This window comes from Serinus canaria, chromosome Z, assembly GCF_022539315.1.
Source record: "Serinus canaria isolate serCan28SL12 chromosome Z, serCan2020, whole genome shotgun sequence".
Taxonomy (NCBI): domain Eukaryota; kingdom Metazoa; phylum Chordata; class Aves; order Passeriformes; family Fringillidae; genus Serinus; species Serinus canaria.
This window is the reverse complement of record NC_066343.1, coordinates 26,879,545-26,898,057: the sequence shown is the minus strand read 5'-3', so window position 1 is coordinate 26,898,057 and position 18,513 is coordinate 26,879,545. Positions and strand designations below refer to the sequence as shown.

The following is an 18,513-nucleotide window of genomic DNA, read 5'->3' as shown; positions in this document are numbered from 1 at the left end:
GATTTGAAGTCCTTCCCATAAAAGGTTTTTCAGCCATCTGGATATCAAACACTGATTAGTTTATGTAGTCTGAGAATGTATTTACATAAATATTCATAACATACTCATCCTGGAAAGAAAGGAAAGTGTCTGGACATGGCTTCATGCTCAGGCTGTAGAATCCCAATGGAGTTACACCAAGAAGATGGTCCTGCATGTTGTCAGGACCCACTTATGTACATTTTATTTCATTTATTTGAACCCTCTGCTTTTCACTAGAGAATTATATTTCTAGGCAAATTGTACCACTGCAGAGAACCCACAGGAATATTTGGCTAGTTCTGTATTTTGAAATCATTCCCTACTCCCTTCTATTAGTCTTTTTGACCAGCTGTAATGTACAATTTTATCTTATGATGAATTAGTTCACATTTCCACAGCTCAGGGAGAGGACAAGATGTGCTTCTACCTTCTCTTTAATGAATAAGTACATAATATTTTACCAGTGGTCAAGAAATTGGTGCTCTAAAAGATGGAACTTTTACTAAAGCTAGCATATTCATTTTAAAAAGGAAGTAATGCTTAAAGATGAGATTTTAGACTATGAATCTGCCTGTATTATTAATTGAGTCTTTAGTGTTTTTGAAAGAGACAGTGACCTTGAAAAATGTCAGTGTTGTGGCTTAACATTGTTTTGAAGTTGCATTTACCTAAACCCTTTAGTTTATGAAGAATTTCTTGTATACTTTTAAAGGCAATACCGAGTCCTTGCCTTTCCTTCAATTGCTGTGGTTGGAATAACATTGCAAAACTTCTAGGACCCAGGTGATATTGCTGTATGTGCACGAAGAGTTATTTTTTCATCTGGATGTTCCTATAAATCCACTCAGTGAAATAGAGTGCAGAGAGAAAAAAATTGCTCCTCCCTGGTATACAGCAGACATAAGGTTAGTCACCCCTGCTGAAAACTGAAGCTGAAGCCTACAGGGCCAAAGAAAGAACCAGGTGGCAAGTAAAGAAAGAACCTAAATATTTTCTTCTCCTGTTGCAGAATGTATGGGTCTGAGCCCTTCTTGGGAACATCAGGACCACTCATGTTGTGGGCTGTTCAAGCAAGTGCATGCATTTCACTGAATCAATACTTTCTCCATGCTTTGGCATATTACACAACCATCCTTGTATGCATGACAGTAGGGTTATCTTTAGATAAAACAGTGACTTAAATAACACTTTTTTTTTAAGATAAACACATGACATTGTGCTTCATAGTCTGTGTTGTTATTCTAAATCCAAATTGATAAATTAAATTCTGGATTTGTGGAGTCTTCAAAGAATAATTTCTTTGAAGTTATGTGAGAGTATATTTTATTTAGGTATGTTTTACATGATGTAAACACCAGAAATGCTTTTCCAAGGACTGTATAGTCTTCCTAATTTATAATACTGTTCAAAATTACAGGATTTCATCATCTCTATATTCTTCCAGCTGATGCTATTGCACTGAGCTCCTAAACTAATTATATGCTGCAAAAAGCTTCTGCAAGCCTTCCCTCTCCTAGTCATCAGACTGGAAAATAGGCTTTAATAACACATGTGGGAGTTCAATCTGGGGATGAACAGACCTGAATATTCAAGTGCTCTTTCCATCCACTTCTCTTCTATATCAAGGCTTCTCAATGTTGAGTACCTCTTCTGATCATAAAATAACCAGATCCAAAACAATTAGGGCCTTGAAAGCTTTGGATTTTCCTTGGGGACTTCCATGAAGCCAGTGCAGCTGTCTGAACAGCAGTGTAATGCTCTCCTGTCACAAAGTCCCACTTAAGCAAGCTACCAGGTTCCAAATTAATATTGATGTCCAAGTGATATCATTAAAGAGAAGGAGAGATTGAGGCTGGATAGGCCAGCCAGAATCTGAAACATGACTCCACAGCTTCTCCAGTTGCAGGTACATCTTTCTGGAAAGTGTTACAATGCTATGTCAGCACTCATCAGGTAAGGTTAAGTGCTAATCAAAAATATTTATCATTGTGGGGAGATATATATTTTAAACAGTATGATCATACCCAAACTGTTCTGATGTGTCATTCACAACAGATTTAATGCAAGAGACACCATAAACTTTTCTGTACCTCCTATTTATTGTCAAGTACTTAGTGACAAAGCATGGCAGACTTTGGTTCATGGTGGGTCTCTCTTCTTGAAATATCAGAAGAATAGAAGTGAAATTCTGCAGTTTTCATATTTTTCTTCCTTTCCTAAGATATTTGCCCCGTTATGGCAGGCCAAACTAATACAACATGGACTGAATGGATTTTTTTCATGAAAAATAATTCAGAGTGTGTTCAAAAAGGCATATAGCTTCCCCAATAAATAGTGGGATCACTGGGAATGGGGGTGAAGAGGACAGTTTGCATATGATCCTTTGATGATTTTTTGTGAGCATAGATGGAATAGGGATCATGGTAGCTTTAAGCAGGAGTTTAGAAGTTCCATGGAGGACTCTAAGAGTGGAGGGAAAATAGATTAGGAGAAAATTTGTAGGCATACCTAGTAGCCTTGCTTAGCAATGTATTTTAAATAGCTCTTGTACATAAAGAAGGAGCCAGGCTGGATTCTGGGTGATACTCCTCTTGCCTCTCCATAGCATTGTAGCTATATATTTCTTTCACCTTTGTGTATCCTACATGAAACAGAATATTTCTCTTATTCGTTTCCTACTGTAGCAAATGCTAGTGACTAGGCTGGGCCTAGGTGAGGAGATAAACTTGTTTGATATTTGATGAAACCTGGAGATCTCTTTTCTTCCTCTCCTGAAGAGGTTACTGTGTATTAGTGTCCTCTTACAAAACTCTGACAGCAAGGGTTGAAGGAGAGGGTTCCACTGTGCAGAGCTCATTAGTTCAGCTAATGTTCTCAGGCAAATCAAGCATCCAGGCTGTCCTGTCTGGTGCTCTAAAGGTTATAATGATTTTCACTTGGAGATATAGCCTTCAGCTTTATGGAGTCATTGGGAAAAGCTGGTTTTGGCTAACCCTTTTTTAAAACGTGCCTTGAGTTGCTGAAAATTAAATCCTTCATCAAATAGCTCTTAGTAGAGACAGAAATTGAACCAGTGTGTGCTTTGTGGACCTGACAGAGTCCTAGGCCTCTTCATGTTACATTAATATTACAGCAATCCCAGGAGGAGACAAAATTCTGGCAAAAACCAACAAAAAAACCCAAAGAAACCTCCACAAAACTAAACTAAACAAAGTCCCCAAAAACTATAAGGAGAGGACTTACATTTTATCAAAATACACTAAGACCATAGCACTTTCTGATCTACACATTTCTGGAAAAAAAAAATCCTAAAGAGATGCTGTCATTATAAAAGCTAAAGTCCAGAGAGCATTTTGAGTATAACTGTTGTCCTGAGAGAAACCTTAAGCAGTGTTTGAGTCAGAGGAAACAGTGATTGAATTTTGCTGTTTACTTTTTGCAGGTAGGAATAGCAAATAATTTTCTAATCTCAGAGGGACAAAGGGCCCTGAGTTATATTCTTGGTCACCTTCATATAAAATATATAATCTTTTTATTCTAGAAGCAGAAGTTTTTCCAAGTTCATGCCACTAAACTTTGGTAAAACTTGTTTCCATGTACTTCACAATAAAATTTGAGCAGCAGAGGAGTTATATTTTGCTTTGGAGAGTTCTAGGAAAATTATCTTAATGCAAAAGTGAGACTACTAATTTGGGCACATGTTGCCTTTCCCCTTTGGGTACTCCTAGGTGTTTTCTCTTTAATTTTAGCATCACTCACACTGCTTGGCAAACATGAAAGAGATTTCATTACTGTAGAAACGCACAAGTCTCTGCCTCTCTCCCTTAGTTTTCAGCCACAGAAAACTGTGAGAATATCCCACAGATGAGCAGAAACAGGCAGGTAGCAAGGGAAACAAGATGATTCGTGCTGGTCTTTTGACCTCAACAGGGTTTCTCTTTCACTCATTAAACAACCAGCAAATTTAGTCTGCTGGCATTCACCTGCTTTTCCAACAAAACATGATTCCTTCCATGAGACACTGACACAGCAATAACTGCCTCTGACCACCCAACCCACAGGTTAGTGCCAGTGTCAGACCTCGGATTAATGTTTTTCTTGTCTCCTCACCAATTTTTCAGCCCAGACACATAATGAGTTCTCGAGGCAGCTGTGACAGAGCTGGAATAAAGTCAAGCAACCAACAGCACATGTGCAGCAAAACATGCTTAGGCTTCTGGCACCACTACAAGGCCACCAAATGTTCTTGCTGATGCCGTTCAGTTGCTGGAAATAATTTTTTCTATGGGGAACTATAATAATCAGGGCAATCAGCAGAGGGAATAGCTGCCTTTCTAAATCACTGAACCAAAAAATAGGCTTTTGACAGGATCATCATAACCTCTGGCCAACATCAACCAAAAAAGGATTCCACACCTAATAAAGCTGTTCTGGAGCCATCCAATGGCTTTATTCAGAATTCTTGAACTTTCCCTCCTCATAACCTGGCTCTTGGAAGTTCTGTGAGTGATAAAGTGGGGTTGTAAAAAGTAGCCGTTATACAGGAGACATTTGTGGATGCTCCATAAGTCACCCAAAAGGATGACAAAACCAGTCTTACAGTGCTTTTTGTAACATGGCATTCACAGCTGTTGCTTGCAACCATACTGTGTTTACTGAAACATCTCCAAATTGCAGAAAAAATAATCTTAAAAAAAAAAAAATCCAAACTACAAACCAACTAAAACAGACACACACAAAAACCCCCAACACCAAAACCAAAACAAAAAAACCCAAGACAATCCCCCCTGAAAATTAGTGGATGCGTGAAAAGGCTGAGTCTGTATTTAATGAAAGCAAGGACACTGTTTGAAATTTACTCTAACATGTTCTTTTGCCAGGTATGTCAGTGGGAGATTTCTAGGTTGTGTTTCTTTAGAATAAGTAAATCAGGACTGGTGGCACAGCTTCTAAATATAACAGAGAGAAGATTTACTGCTATAATAACTTGTGCTTTATGCCAACAACTTCAGTGTACAGCCTCCATATTAAAAAAAGAACCACAACAAACCAAAATAATGCACAGTAACATGTGAGTCATTGACTTTGGAGTTGAGAACTTGGACTTTCTATTAAGAATACTTACAACCAAAAAGAAAGAAAGAAAGAAGAAGAAAGAAAGAAAGAAAGAAAGAAAGAAAGAAAGAAAGAAAGAAAGAAAGAAAGAAAGAAAGAAAGAAGAGAAAGAAAGAAAGAAAGAAAGAAAGAAAGAAAGAAAGAAAGAAAGAAAGAAAGAAAGAAAGAAAGAAAGAAAAGAAAGAAAGAAAGAAAGAAAGAAAGAAAGAAAGAAGAAAGAAAGAAAGAAAGAAAGAAAGAATAAAGAAAGAAAGAAAGAAAGAAAGAAGAAGAGAAGAAAGAAAGAAGAAAGACGAAAGCAAGAAAGAAAGAACGAAAAAGAACGAAAGAACGAAAGAAAGAACAAGAAAGAAAGAACGAAATAAAGAAAGAAAGCACGACAGAAAGAATGAAATAAAGAAAGAAGAAAGAAAGAAAGAAAGCACGAACGACAGAAAGAAGACAGCAAGCAAGAAAGAACGAAAGAAAGACAGAAAGAAAGAACGAAAGAAGAAAGACAGAAAGAAAAAGAGAAAATTCTGCATCTTCTTTTTATAGGCAAGAAGCAGTCTCCTTCTATCTGTAATCACAAGAGCACATGTGTGTGGTATGGAAGGTAAATTGTCTATTTGTCCCACATGAACAGGAGATAGAGACCACACTTTCAGGTCCAAGTTGTTCTGGCCATCCCTAGAGGGTGGCTAGGGACTAGAAATAAAGCTAGTGATGAATGTGTGGAAGAGATACATTTGTATTTGCAGGGGGTGCATGATTTTTCATGGTGGTAGCACCTCCCAAGAAAACAGTTCTTTCACCACTGTGCTTCGGACACCCTCTGAGCAACCCCATCATCATCCTACGTTCAGCACACATCCGCAGAGCAGCCACAGCTGTTTGCAGCCCATCTTCCAGTCTATTGTGACCTTGCCTGGGCTGGTCTACACTCTACACGTTTCCAGAACTATCTGAGAAGCAACTGCACTAGTTCTGTGCCATACACATTAATTTCATGTATTGTGGTGTGAAGGATCTGGTATAGCATGAAAGATCACTCTTGTATCAAATATGTCTTTGTGACAACAGGCCTTCACTGTGTGGAAAAGTGGAGTTAAGTCAGAACTTAATGCTCAGTACCACATACAGAATGGTCATGCTGTGAACAGAGAAGAGCTGTTAGAATCGTGAGTCTACCGTGATGGACACTGATGTGAAGTACCCTCTGGGTTACCAACTGAAAGAGTGTAGGGAGAAAGTATATTTAGGTTTGCATACATTGCTGCTTGAGCCTGTTTAGAGTTTCATTAATTGATTGCCTGCATTCTGTGTTGAATTTTTTGTCTGCCTCCAAATTTTTATGTTTGTAATTTTTCTACAAATAACACAGGAAAGCTAAGTCATGCTGGTGATGAAAAAGGAAAACTCTCTTTAAGAGGGACATAGAACATCTCCTCTACAGATACAAAGGGTACCTAAAGAGCTGATGTAGTAAATGCCTTCTAGCCATTTCTGCGTGCTTTGTGGTTGTGCGTCTGACCCTGCTTGAGACCAGGTGGGCTTTGCAAGACACAGGGGCCACTCTGGTGTCAGCACCTGAACAGCTGATTCAGGGCTTTCACATAAGATGAAACCAGTACGTTTGATGAAGAATGGAGTAAAAATGCTGTAGTTTGAAGTTTGACATAAAAGTTATCTTTAAATTTGGTTTAACAAAGCCACAGCAATTTCTTGTAGACTCAAATCAAAACAATAAGCTGACCACTTGAAAAAGGAAGGAAGATGAAGCATGCTCTAATTTTATCCTGCTTTCTCAAGAAAACAGTGGTTATGATAGCATCGTGGTTACATACATATCTGTATTTTTCTCATTGTCCCCAGTTCAACTTTGATTTTACTAGCCCTTTTTGTAAAATCAGTTAAGGGATAAAAATACAAAAAATGTATGTTCCATACTATTATGCCAGGGCAGAAAAATAGATGTGCACAAACTTTGTCATCTACCAAGAAGACAAAGTGAATTTAGTCCTATGAGGCACAAGACCCCAAAACAATACAAAAACCAAAAAAACCAAAAAAACAAACAAACAAAAAAACCCAACAAAACAACAACAGGCAGAGAAGAGCCACAGGAAAATAACCCTTGTAAGCTCCACTAACAAAATTTTGATTCTTTCAGAGCATCCAAGCACACCTAGTACTAAACAGCAACATCACAACATGTTATTCCTGCTAGTTCAAATTGTTTGTACCAATGTGAATTGTCCAATCTGTATAATTCTCCGTCCTGTATTCCCAACAGTGGCAGAGACTAAGGAGTCCTCAACCATTTGATGCTAAATTAAATTGCATTTCAGTTTGCTTGTACTGACAACAATTAATCTGAAGACCTCCTATTTTTTTTTCTTTAGCTGTGTATTTTGTGTAGCAGGAAGAGGAAAGAGCCTTGACTTTAACATGTTTGCTGCATGAGATTAGAATAGTAGGCCATAGATGATTGAATTGACTCCTGGTTAAATTCCGCTGAAGTAAATTGGCTGGTTGGGTTCATAGCTCTGGTTTCTGGCTTCTCTCCCAGCAGCAAAGGAGCAACTTCCATCAAACATGCTGGTGAATGTAGCCATGGCAATGATCCAGACTGCAACATGACTACAGAGAATGGAGAAGCAGGCATCTTTCTGTTCAGAAAGTCAGCTGTCCTTGATGTGCTTTTAGCACTCTAGTAATTTCTGACGGTTAGAAAATAAAGGGGTTGTGGATTGAAGTTCAGGAAAAGATCTGTGTCTGTAGTTTGTCCTTTCTGGGCTCTTCTTTTGTCACTAAAAATAGGTTCTTCCTAAGCAAAGCTGGCAGGTTCTTGATATGCTTTAATTATTATAAATCACAGAAAAGAAAATGCTGTCCTCAAAGGCACTGTCTGTCCCTGTTTGAGTGTATATAACCAAATGGATCTTGTCAACTACACCTACTGCAATTTTTGAAACAGCTTTCCATGGAGCCTCCAATTTAAAGGGATGCAAACTTTTAACTTTTGGCGACAATGAGAAGACAGTTACTTGTTTTCGTTGTCCAGTTGTTTTAACAGGGAGCTTGTCTGAAAATTATTTTACTGTGTCACTGGTTTTTAACCTGGCATTGTCCTAGTATTATGTTTAGGTCTTTCAAAATACCTTAGGAAATTTGGAGTTTGACAGTCTCTCTTTTTTAACCTACTCCTTCTTAGGGCTGTGATCCCACAAACTCTCTGTATGCATTTCTTATTGTCTTTAATTTTGTACAGAGAAATACGAAACACAGTAAAGTCAATGTCAAACCTGGCTGCAGGGCAGAAAAAAGAACTGACTCTGCCTGAAAGCAGGGAATTGGTAATGTTATAAAAAAGCGGTTCTACCAGGGACTTAAACCTGCTTAAAACTTTCTGCTATCAGAAAAAAGACTATTTCTACAGCTATTTGTTCAGACATCTTTGTGAGGAACATCATGGCTGCCTCATAAAAAATAGAAAATTGTTTCAAAAAGCATCACTTTTCAGGCTTTTCTTACAATGTTTGTGAAGGTGCAAGAGTTACTTCTATTATTTGCAACTGCTAGGAAATAGAAGTTAATCAGTCACAACAGAGTATTTCCTTCCAAGCGAACCAATCTTCCATCCCAGTCACAACATGCTCACAGCTTCTTAGGTACCTATCCACCTTTCCTCCTCCTGGTTTGGCAGCCAGATGTTCCTAATCTAACCTCTCATCTAAGAGGTCACAGAATTGGTCCTTCCCTCAGGCCAGCTAAGGTTCTGCTTTGACTCTGCCACATGGAAGCTGCTACCTCACTTCATCTCCAATTTGAAGACAGACAAAAGTTGGCCCTACTGTGACAGTACAGTTGGGATCCACAGCAGGGCAAGAGGCCACCTTCTTTGCCTTTCACAGCAGGAAAGGAAGCACAGTAGTCTTCAACAAACCTGGTTGATTTGCTGCTATTTTCTGCAAACCTGTTAAGTGGATGGTTCTTGGTCAATGTTTGCCCCACTGCTCTTGTTCACAGAACACCATCAATTTTGCATGATTATTTGTCTTGCATCTTTGTCACGCTGTACCCTTGTGGGTCTCTGCTGCTTGAAAATAGGGAAATTTAGGGTTTGTTGGGGCAGCAAAACCAAGATTTCCCAAAGTCACTCAGCATTGCTGTTGCGTTTGAATTTTTTTCCACCTAAGAACAGAGCATTTGGCATATAACCACCCTGCTTTTAGTTGGATGTCAGTGAAATGGGTCTCTGCCGTTATTCTCTCCCTTTCCTCCCACCTCCTGCCTCTTTTTTGTCTGTGGAAAAGATGGGTCAGATGGGAAGGTGTAAGAAATCTTTGTAGGCATGAAAAAGAAAGAACTTTCTTTCCAGTTTGTGTGTATATATATATAGTCATATATATATATATATATATATCCATATATATATATATATATATATATATATATATATATATCCATATATATATATATATATATATATATATATATATGGATATCCATATATATATATCCATATATATATATATATATATATATATGGATATTTCTATACACATAACTGTGTATCAACATACTCCTATAAATGCCAAGGGTTAGATAAACCAAAAGTCTCATTAGCTGATAAAACAGTAACATGGATATTTATTCTATCAGTCAGCCCTGAGATAAAGGTCCGTGTCTATGCTGACGATTACCGCATTATCTGGGATACTGTTATGGAGGCAAACTCCTCCATAACACTGTGTCTGCAAGGAGCTCTGTGAAAGAGGGTCAGGGGCCAGGGTTTTTACTGCTATTGCTACAGGTTCTGTGGTTGGTCAAAGTCTCACATTTGTTGCCTAAACTGAAGTTAGGTTTTCTCCCAAAACTTAATTTAGGGTTTAGGCCTCTTCCCAGAATCTGTGGGAAGTAATTGTCCTACTGCAGTCTCGTCTGCAGTTGGGCAGCCTCATCTGGAGTCCAGCATGCAGTTTTGGGTGCCATAACAGAAGGTATAAAGCCATTAAAGAGGGTGTAAAGGAGGATCACAAAGATGGTGAAGGGCCTTGAAGAGAAGCCATATGAGGAGCAGCTGAGGTCACTTGGCCTGTTCAGCCTAGAGAAGAAGAGACTGAAGGGAGACATCATTGCAGTTGCAACTTCCTTGTGAGGGGAAGAGGAGAGGCAGGCACTGATCTCTCCAGAACGTGTATTTGTGACCAGTGTCACAAATCACAAATTCACAAAGTTTGTGAATCGGGTGACCAGGGACAGGACACAAGGGAATGTCCTGAAGTGGTGTCAGGGAAGGTTTAGGCTGGCTATCAGAAGGTTCTTTGCCTACAGGGTAGTTGCGTACTGGAACAGGGTACCCAGGACCAAGCCTGACAGAAGCATTTGGACAAAGCTCTCAGATACATGCTGTGACTCTTGGGGATATCCTGTGCAGGGCCGGGAGTTGGATTCGATGATGCTGGTGGGTCCCTCCCAGACCAGGACACGCTGTGGTTCCGTGGGACATGGGCTGACCTTCGTGCAGGGCTGTGTGTGCTGAATATAAGGCCTTGTGTGTTGGGGCCGGGGCCGTGTGTGCTGGGGCAGGGTTTGCTGGGGCCGGGGCAGTGTGTGCTGGGGCAGGGTTTGCTGGGGCCGCGGCAGTGTCTGCTGGGGTAGGGCCGTGTGTGCTGGGGCCGGCGCAGTGGGTGCTGGGCAGGGCCGTGTCTGCTGGGCCAGCGGGGCGCGCTGGGCCCGGACCGCGGCGCGCACGGGGAGGGGCGCAAGGGCCGCCAGGGGCGCCCTCCGCCGCGGCAGGCCTGCGCGAAGCGCGGGGGCTCGGGGCTGGCGGGGGTGGCGCCCGCGGGGGCGGGACGGGACGGGCGCCGAGCCGAGCCGAGCCGAGCCGAGCCGAGCCGAGCCGAGCCGAGCCGAGCCGAGCCGAGCCGAGCCGAGCCGAGCCGAGCCGAGCCGAGCCGAGCCGAGCCGAGCCGACTCTACGCGGGGAAGCCAAGCCGGGCTGTCGCGTTCTTTTCCCGGCCCTCAGGCGAGGAAGGCACCTGAAGGGGCAGCGGCTCCCAGAGGGGCGGGAGGTAAGGCCGGAGCGGTTGCGATGGGTCAGTGCGGCGCACGCGACTGGCGGGGGGGATCGGTCCCGCCGCCTACAAACTTCCCGCCGTGAGCGGGACGCGTTTGCGGTGCGGCAGCCGCTCGCCCGCTCCCTGCTGCGCTCCGTCCAAGCGGAGGTGATAACCCTGCCAGACTCCTCCGACCCCGCGGAGACTGCCGTGTCCGGGGACTTGGCCGCTGCCGGCCCCGCGGTGAGGGTCTCCGGCTCCCCCGCGGCCGCACTGCCCCGGCGCCCCCGGGCCTTTTCCTTCGTCGGGCGCGGTGGGGGCGGAACCTGCCCCTGGTCCCGGCCGGAACGACAGGTGGTGGGCGCTGCCTGGGAAGATGGGATGGTGCTGGTGAGCGCGCTTGCCTCCCAGCAGTAACGGCTGGGCTGCAGTCCGTACGAAGGTGCGCTTTCCCATGCGCTCCTCTTTCCTTCTTTTTTTTTTTTTTTTTTTTTGGTGGGGGTGGGAGGGGGACGTTGTTTGTTTATTTGTTCGTTTCCCTTTTCCCCATTCCGTCTCTCAGAGGTAGGTTTCTCTGTCCTTCCTCCAGAACTTCAGGAGCCGGCTCCGTGCTGCCCGGGAGCCGCGGGCTCTCTGGACCTGTTGCCCTCGGCGGGTGTCCGAGCACGGGAGGGAGGAGCGGGGCCGGGCTGGGCGCAGAGCTCCCGCCGCCTCTCCGCACCGTGCTCTGGCTCGGGGAGGCGAGGTCCGGAGCCCTGAGTGCTGGTCCTGTTGTTACTGTGTAGAACAGAGGGGTGGGAGAGTCAGCCGGGAGCTTGTCGTCTTCCGTGGCAAACGCTGAGACACAGCCTCTTAAAAATGGCAATTTTGCTGCACTTTCTTTAATGCTGTGGGCGAAGTTAGTGTCTCAAGAAACGTGCAGTGCAGCTGATCTGCCAGGTCTGTTGTGGAGACGCAGGCTCGGGGTGCTGGATTTTGCTTTTAGTTTGCAAGGTTGCTTAAGGAAAAATGGTTTGTGTTAAACTTCTTGTTCCCTAGTGGAACACAGTATTTTAAATCCCTGCAAGTCTTTTCAACCACAGTGTGACAGCCTGACAGCTGGTCTCTCAGAGATTGACCCAGGGCTTGTTACGAAGAAATGAGTAATTGCCGGTCCAACGACTCGCTCGCCCTAGAGGTACCCGCTGTTGGCTTAAAAGAGAGCTGCAGTCAGGCGCAGGCAAAAGCTCCTGGAGAGTCCTGGTTGAAGCTGATTGACCCTGCAGATCATCTGTCTTCTGGCAAGACTGCTGCCAGCCAGCATTTGAAGATGTAGAAGCCCTCTTGCTCCCATTTGATGGTCAAATCAGCCTGTTCTGGGAGTGGTTGTGGACAGCTTTCATAAATAAAATATTCTGATTGAATAGCTGTATGGTTGTCTAAAGGATAAAGGTGTTTGAGGACCCTTCCCAGCCCTGCTTAAATTTCAACAACTTCTTATATAGGCATCAGGATTGCTTCTATTCTCCAAGCCTTTTAGCTGTATTTTGCACACAGATATAAATTGTATTTAATGGGAGATACTTGTGAGACAATATTCTGGACATACCTAACTGGAGCATTTATGTGCTGGTTGCACTGCAGTAGGTACAGGAGAGCCTGTTTCCCTCTTTTCCACAGCAAAGCATTTTGTTAAAGATTTGCACACATATCTGAGTGGACCAGTAATTTTGACCTGTGAGCAGGTTATGCTTTCCTGCTCCATGGGGCACAGAAAGGAGCGTTCCTGGAACCCACCCCATGCCCCTCCCCCCCCCCCCCCCAAAAAAAGAAATCCACCAAAATACACCAGAAGGAGGAAACTGATGTTTTTTTAGACAGACAATATGCACATCTGAAAGCAGACTGTAGGGTAGAAAGAAAAGGAGCACAGGGCAGAGTACAGTCAAGCAATACTGAATTCCAGAAAGTGCTAAAGAGAAAAGGAGGTGGGTGCAGAATGGCAGGATGTTGCTTGGCATCAAGCCTCTTGCAGCGATGATTTTATGCAGTTTGCTGGTGTGTTGGTGTAGTAGCTGATGCTGCTTAGAACGTATTAGTGAGTGACGTGAGACTTGGGACTGGACCAGATAACTTCAGTTTCTTTGCTGGTGTTTCTCTCCTGAAAAATATTCTTTATTAACTGCCAGCAAAGTACTTGGAATTGTTAGGCCCCTGGGGAAGGTACTTGTGTTTTGAAACAGAAGCTGAGAGAAACAGAGAGGTCTTAGTGCCCTGGGAACAAGGACCACAGAGTCATTTGGAATAGCATTTGTTTAAAAATGTTATAGGACAAACATGTTTGTCTTTGTTTAATATTTAGTCTTTATCACTAGTTAGGTAAACTGAGATTTCAGATGGAGTTTTCTAAGGCAAAACACAATGCTATTTTCATTTTTCTGTTTTAGGGTATTATCTCAGGATTAGATGCTTTGACAGATAAATAAATGTCTTGTGAGCCTCTACTGAGCCAGGGACTTAGGCAAGAACTGTCCAGATAAGATGGAGAGAGAAACCTAAAATGAGTCAGCTAGAACTGGAATCTTAAACTAGGTACTATAGAAGTAAATTTATTTCCAGAGAAACTACACTGTGCTATTCCACTAAGGTTCTAGTGATGGATAATTAGCATATTAGTATATTAAAGGAGAAATACTTTCAAAGGAACTGCAAGTATGGCTGAAGATAATTATACATTGTGTAACTAAGAGGTTCTTTTAAAGGCCTTTGGACCAGACAAGAAAAGCAGAGGAGGTTTTGCTCACTGTTCTTGTTACCCAATCTTGCTGCAGCACTCCCCTTTCTCTTTTTTGCTGGTTCTCACATGCAGTGGGTGTTTTTCTCTGATTTTAAATCTTTACCTTTGAACAAAAGCATGGATTTTATTTGTTTGGCTGTTTTGTATAATTTTTTTGTTTGTCTGATGGGCTCAGGAAAAGGTTCAGCAACTATTAAAGCAGGACAAGGATGTGAGATTGGAAGGAGGGAAAGGGAGGAAGAAAGAATGTAAAACTGGGTCATCTAGTCTTGTGAACCATCACTGCTGTTTGATTTCCCCTGGAAAGAGAACAGGGGACTTAGCGGAATCAATAGCTTAATGGGAACACACTTTTTGACAGCAGGGGGCTCTTTGGCCAACAGTTTCTAAGAATTGTTTGGTCTAGGAAATCTGTCATCACTTTTAATCTAAGACATGTGCTGCTTCTGCTGTTGAGGGCATTTGCTTACCACGGCAATACAAACAATTTTTTTTTTCTTTTTTGAAGATTCAATACGCCCTTATGCTGACAAAAGGTGTAGGTTTTTAATCTAGAGAGACATTAGTAAATTCTGTGGATAATAGCTTGCGGTATATCCAGGTGGTTGGTAATAGATGACCACTTCTGTCTTAAAAATAACTCTCTATCCACTGTAGCGAGCATTAGTTTTGGATTTTGTTTTTTTGGTTTTTGTGTTTTAGCACATACTACCATTTGGGTATAGAAAAATGAAAACAAAATTATGCCACTCTGAAGTTTTAAAGCAAATTGTAGCAGATGGAAGAATGCACCCTCTGGAGAGGGTGCTGAGTGGGTGTTTTAGGTAGCTTCATGAGCCCTGATACCAGGCATTGACTTGGGTGGCACTTCCAGTGTCCTGAAACTGGAAAGGTGTGACTGGGGGCTGATTTCTTGTATTTATTCCTTACTTCAGCTCTTCATCTCAGCAGAATTGCAGTTTATCTTTTCCAGCTCACAACTGTCTGTATTTCAAAGTAATCCAACCTTTCATTGATCAGTACAATACAGGACAAATGCTAGCAGTGATCACTTCAGATGATGCTTCCTGCAGAATAGGAGCTTTAACTTTTTCTTCTTTTAACCAAGAAAAAAAAAAAAAAGGATCTTGAAATCTAGTCTTTTTTTTTTTTCCCAAAAAATTTTAGGTGGCTTTGAAATTTTTACCAGTTTTAAGAATTAGTAATTGTTTTCACTTTACCATTTTAGTGTCTCTCTCCCTCGCCCTACCCCCCCCTTTGTTCTTGTACCCACTGGCATGGTATTAGAGTACTTGATTAAGATAGACATTGAAGTGGTGTCTATTCACAGATATATTGAAGCCAATACACTAAGAAAACCTGAACAAACAGATGTGGTTTTGTTTCTTTTGATCTCCAGTTACAGCAGTGATAGAAAGTTATAAAAAGTTTAATTATAAGAGTTATATGTAACAGCAGTAGTCTAGAATTTTTCATGAGAACGTTCAGTACTTAATTTTTAAGTATTCATTTAAAGAAAAAAAAGTCAATACTTAGTTTTTTGACTTTAAATAGTAGAAGACCATATTCAGTTTCAGAAAATGCGGTTCTTTCCATAGGAGTAGAAAGTTGCGTATTGTTTCCTCAAGGAGGCTTAAGATTGAATTCCAGGTATGAAATGTGAAAACAGTATTGGTTACAGTTACTTCTTTTTTCTTCTAAAAGATACAGTTAACTGTAACTTGTAAAAGCATATCTTTTTTTTTTTGCAGAGAGCTAGCATGGGGCAGTTCTTAAACAGCTGTGTTCCCTATAAAAGCTCAGCTGACATCAGTTAGGTAAGCTTACCTGGATACGCCAAATTATCATCAAATGAGGTCACTCTCCTCCCTTTCAAAAAAACCCACAAACAGCCTGCATTTTGGAAGTGAGACTCACAATTGACAATGAGGAATGCTTGAGTTAATAGGCATATATTTTTCTGGTCATTGAAGTACCTCCCCAGAAGAGCAGATGGAGGAAGTGAATGTTTCCACACTGTCCAGGGATGAACTCTTTTTAGGTCAAGGTGCTGTCATTACCTAACCAAAACATGCTGTGATTCCATGGAGAACTGAGAGAATCTAGTTAGAATCAGTAGGCTGTGCAAGGTTGTTACCAGTCGTACCTGCTGAAGCCTGTGCTGACTTGGCTTTTTAGAGACTGGAATCCAAGTGCAGAGCAGAGCAAAGAAAGTAAAATATAAATATAGGTACACTGATACAACCTTATATCATCTTGCCTGATACATTATGCATAGGGAAACCTCAAGATCATGTCCTTCAGATTGTCATCTTCCTTGAGTTTGATATCCAAAATTGGTTTACGTTAAATCCCCACAGTAACCACACATCAAAAGCAGCAAATTAAGGAAAAAAAAAGATTCTGAGTTAAGTGTACTTGAACATATTTTGCAGATATCAAAAATCACTTCAGTGTCAACGTAGTTGCAAAGTGTTTACATTAATAAAACAGAGACTGACTAATAAAGTTGGGAATGTTACATTATCTGTGTGCCAAACTGCTCTTATGTTTCCCATACAACCAGTTAAGAACTGAGCTCTTCTGTTGGTGATTGAAAGCAGAATTATAGTCAGGAGTCTGAAGGCCATTCTTTCCTCCCTGTCTCTGTAAAGCAGGAGCATGTGAAAGGGGAGTGCGTGGGCCTGATCTCCCTAGCCCAGTCTAATTTGGATGGCTAAAATTAGGCACTTGTAAATACCCTGTTGTTGCATTCCTGGAATAAGGAATTATACCAATCCATTACAATAGCTGCATGCAGAATCAGTTTTCCTTCCTGCCCCCCTCCCCCCCACCCCCCCCCCCGCCAAAGTGAGAAAGGATTTTTTAGGTATATGTTTCATTTGAATAAAGGAAAGGAAGGCAACTCAAGTTACAGTCCAGCCCTTAAACTTTTAGCAAAATCTTGAGATTCTGTACACAGGTAATAGTAACAGTACATTAATTTTTTTTTTTTTTTTTTTTTTTTTTTGTCAAAATAATCCCTTTTTCTTCCCCAGTTCCAGAAGTCATGGACATATTTTAATTCTTCTTCTTACATTCAAGTTTGACACATTCAATTTATGATAAAAATATATGAGAAATGAGATATGCTTGAAGATATATGAAATCTGAGGTGGAAAAAAATCCATGTTAGAGGTCATCCAGCCTTCAAATGTATAGGGAATCGTACAGAGAGCATAGCGTATTCAAGGTGTCTTGAGTAACAGTTAAACTGGTGAAGATGATAATTTGAAGTACTGCTTGATTCTGCCTGAATGGAGGAAAGAAAGATGGAAGAGGAATGGAAGAAATTTATTAATATGTGTTCACACAGTAGCTCTTTTCAGATTAATTTGTCTGCTTATGAACTTGAAGTACATTGAATGCATTCATATTTTACATAGTGTTGTGAATCAACATGTCCTGAAAATCTATGCTGTAGTTATTCAATATGCTGTATAGAAAGATATATATAAAAATCTGTCTATATATAAGTAAATATAAATATATATTTCATATATATATTTCATATATGTATATTTCATATCTATAAATATCTCTCTGTAGGCTATGGAGATAATTATACTTGCAAAATAAAGATCAAAGCTGGTAATTGACTTTTCTTGTTTGAGAGGACTACCTGCCATTATTTTTTGAGTTTAAAGATGTTCTGGTCATCTTAAATTCTCATCTTTTAAGTAATATAAGATCTTCATAATGCATTAGACTACATGAAGGTCTGTCTTCCTTATGCATGTCTGTACTTTTTTCCTGAGTTAGTGAAGTACTACAAATATAAAATCTATGCAGTAATGTATGTAAATTTTTCAGGTTGTAAAGCAACTGTTATTTTATGTGGAAAGGCTACAAAACATTTTTCAAAGTAGTGAAAAGAGACAATACAGGAGCAATATCCTCTTGTATTTTTAAAGACCTTCTACAGAAGCAATGGTACCAAATGCCCTTTCGTTTAAGTACTCTACATGTTTAACTTAAAATACTGAATGGTTTTTGAAAGCAAGTCCCTACTGTCAATTTGAAAATTATTAAAATGTGGATATGAAAAACATATCAAGATGTGGGAAATTATTGTATTATTAAAAAGAAACAAAACAGAGAAGATTTTACCTCTTTATGTCGTTTTTTTTTTCAAAAGACTGTCAAAAATTATATGACATGTTCTCAGTTCCATTTGAACTGCTTCCCAGGAACAATGGCTGTATTGCTTATCTTTTAAGAAATTGGTGATTCTTTGAAAGTACTTTTTTATGCTGTAGGTCGAGCTTTTTAGGATCCACGTTTGAAAACTGTTTCTTGCTTTTGATTGTTCTTCTGACAAACACGTCTCCAGTTCTTCAATTTGATGATGAATTCCATTTTGGAAGTTCTCAATCTTGCTTGTATTCCAAACATCAATAGGAAGATTTTTGCTAAATAGTTGGAAGATGTGTTGAAGGAACTCATAGATGATCCTTATGATGTTCTTCTGTGTGACCTTGGTAATCTCTACAGGGAATCTGAAATCAGTTGTTTCGC

At 40.9% G+C, this 18,513-nt stretch overlaps 1 protein-coding gene across 4 annotated transcripts in view; it reads left to right on the top strand.

The window, feature by feature from the left end:
- The first annotated feature begins 10,998 nt into the window (after positions 1–10,998).
- Positions 10,999–18,513, top strand: part of MOB3B (MOB kinase activator 3B) — an 80,754-nt gene continuing 73,239 nt past the window's right edge. For all 4 annotated transcript variants that reach the window (XM_050986975.1, XM_050986972.1, XM_050986974.1 and 1 more), the window contains exon 1: positions 10,999–11,195. The gene's annotated coding sequence lies outside the window, so the exon portion shown is untranslated. The remainder of the gene's footprint in view (positions 11,196–18,513) is intronic.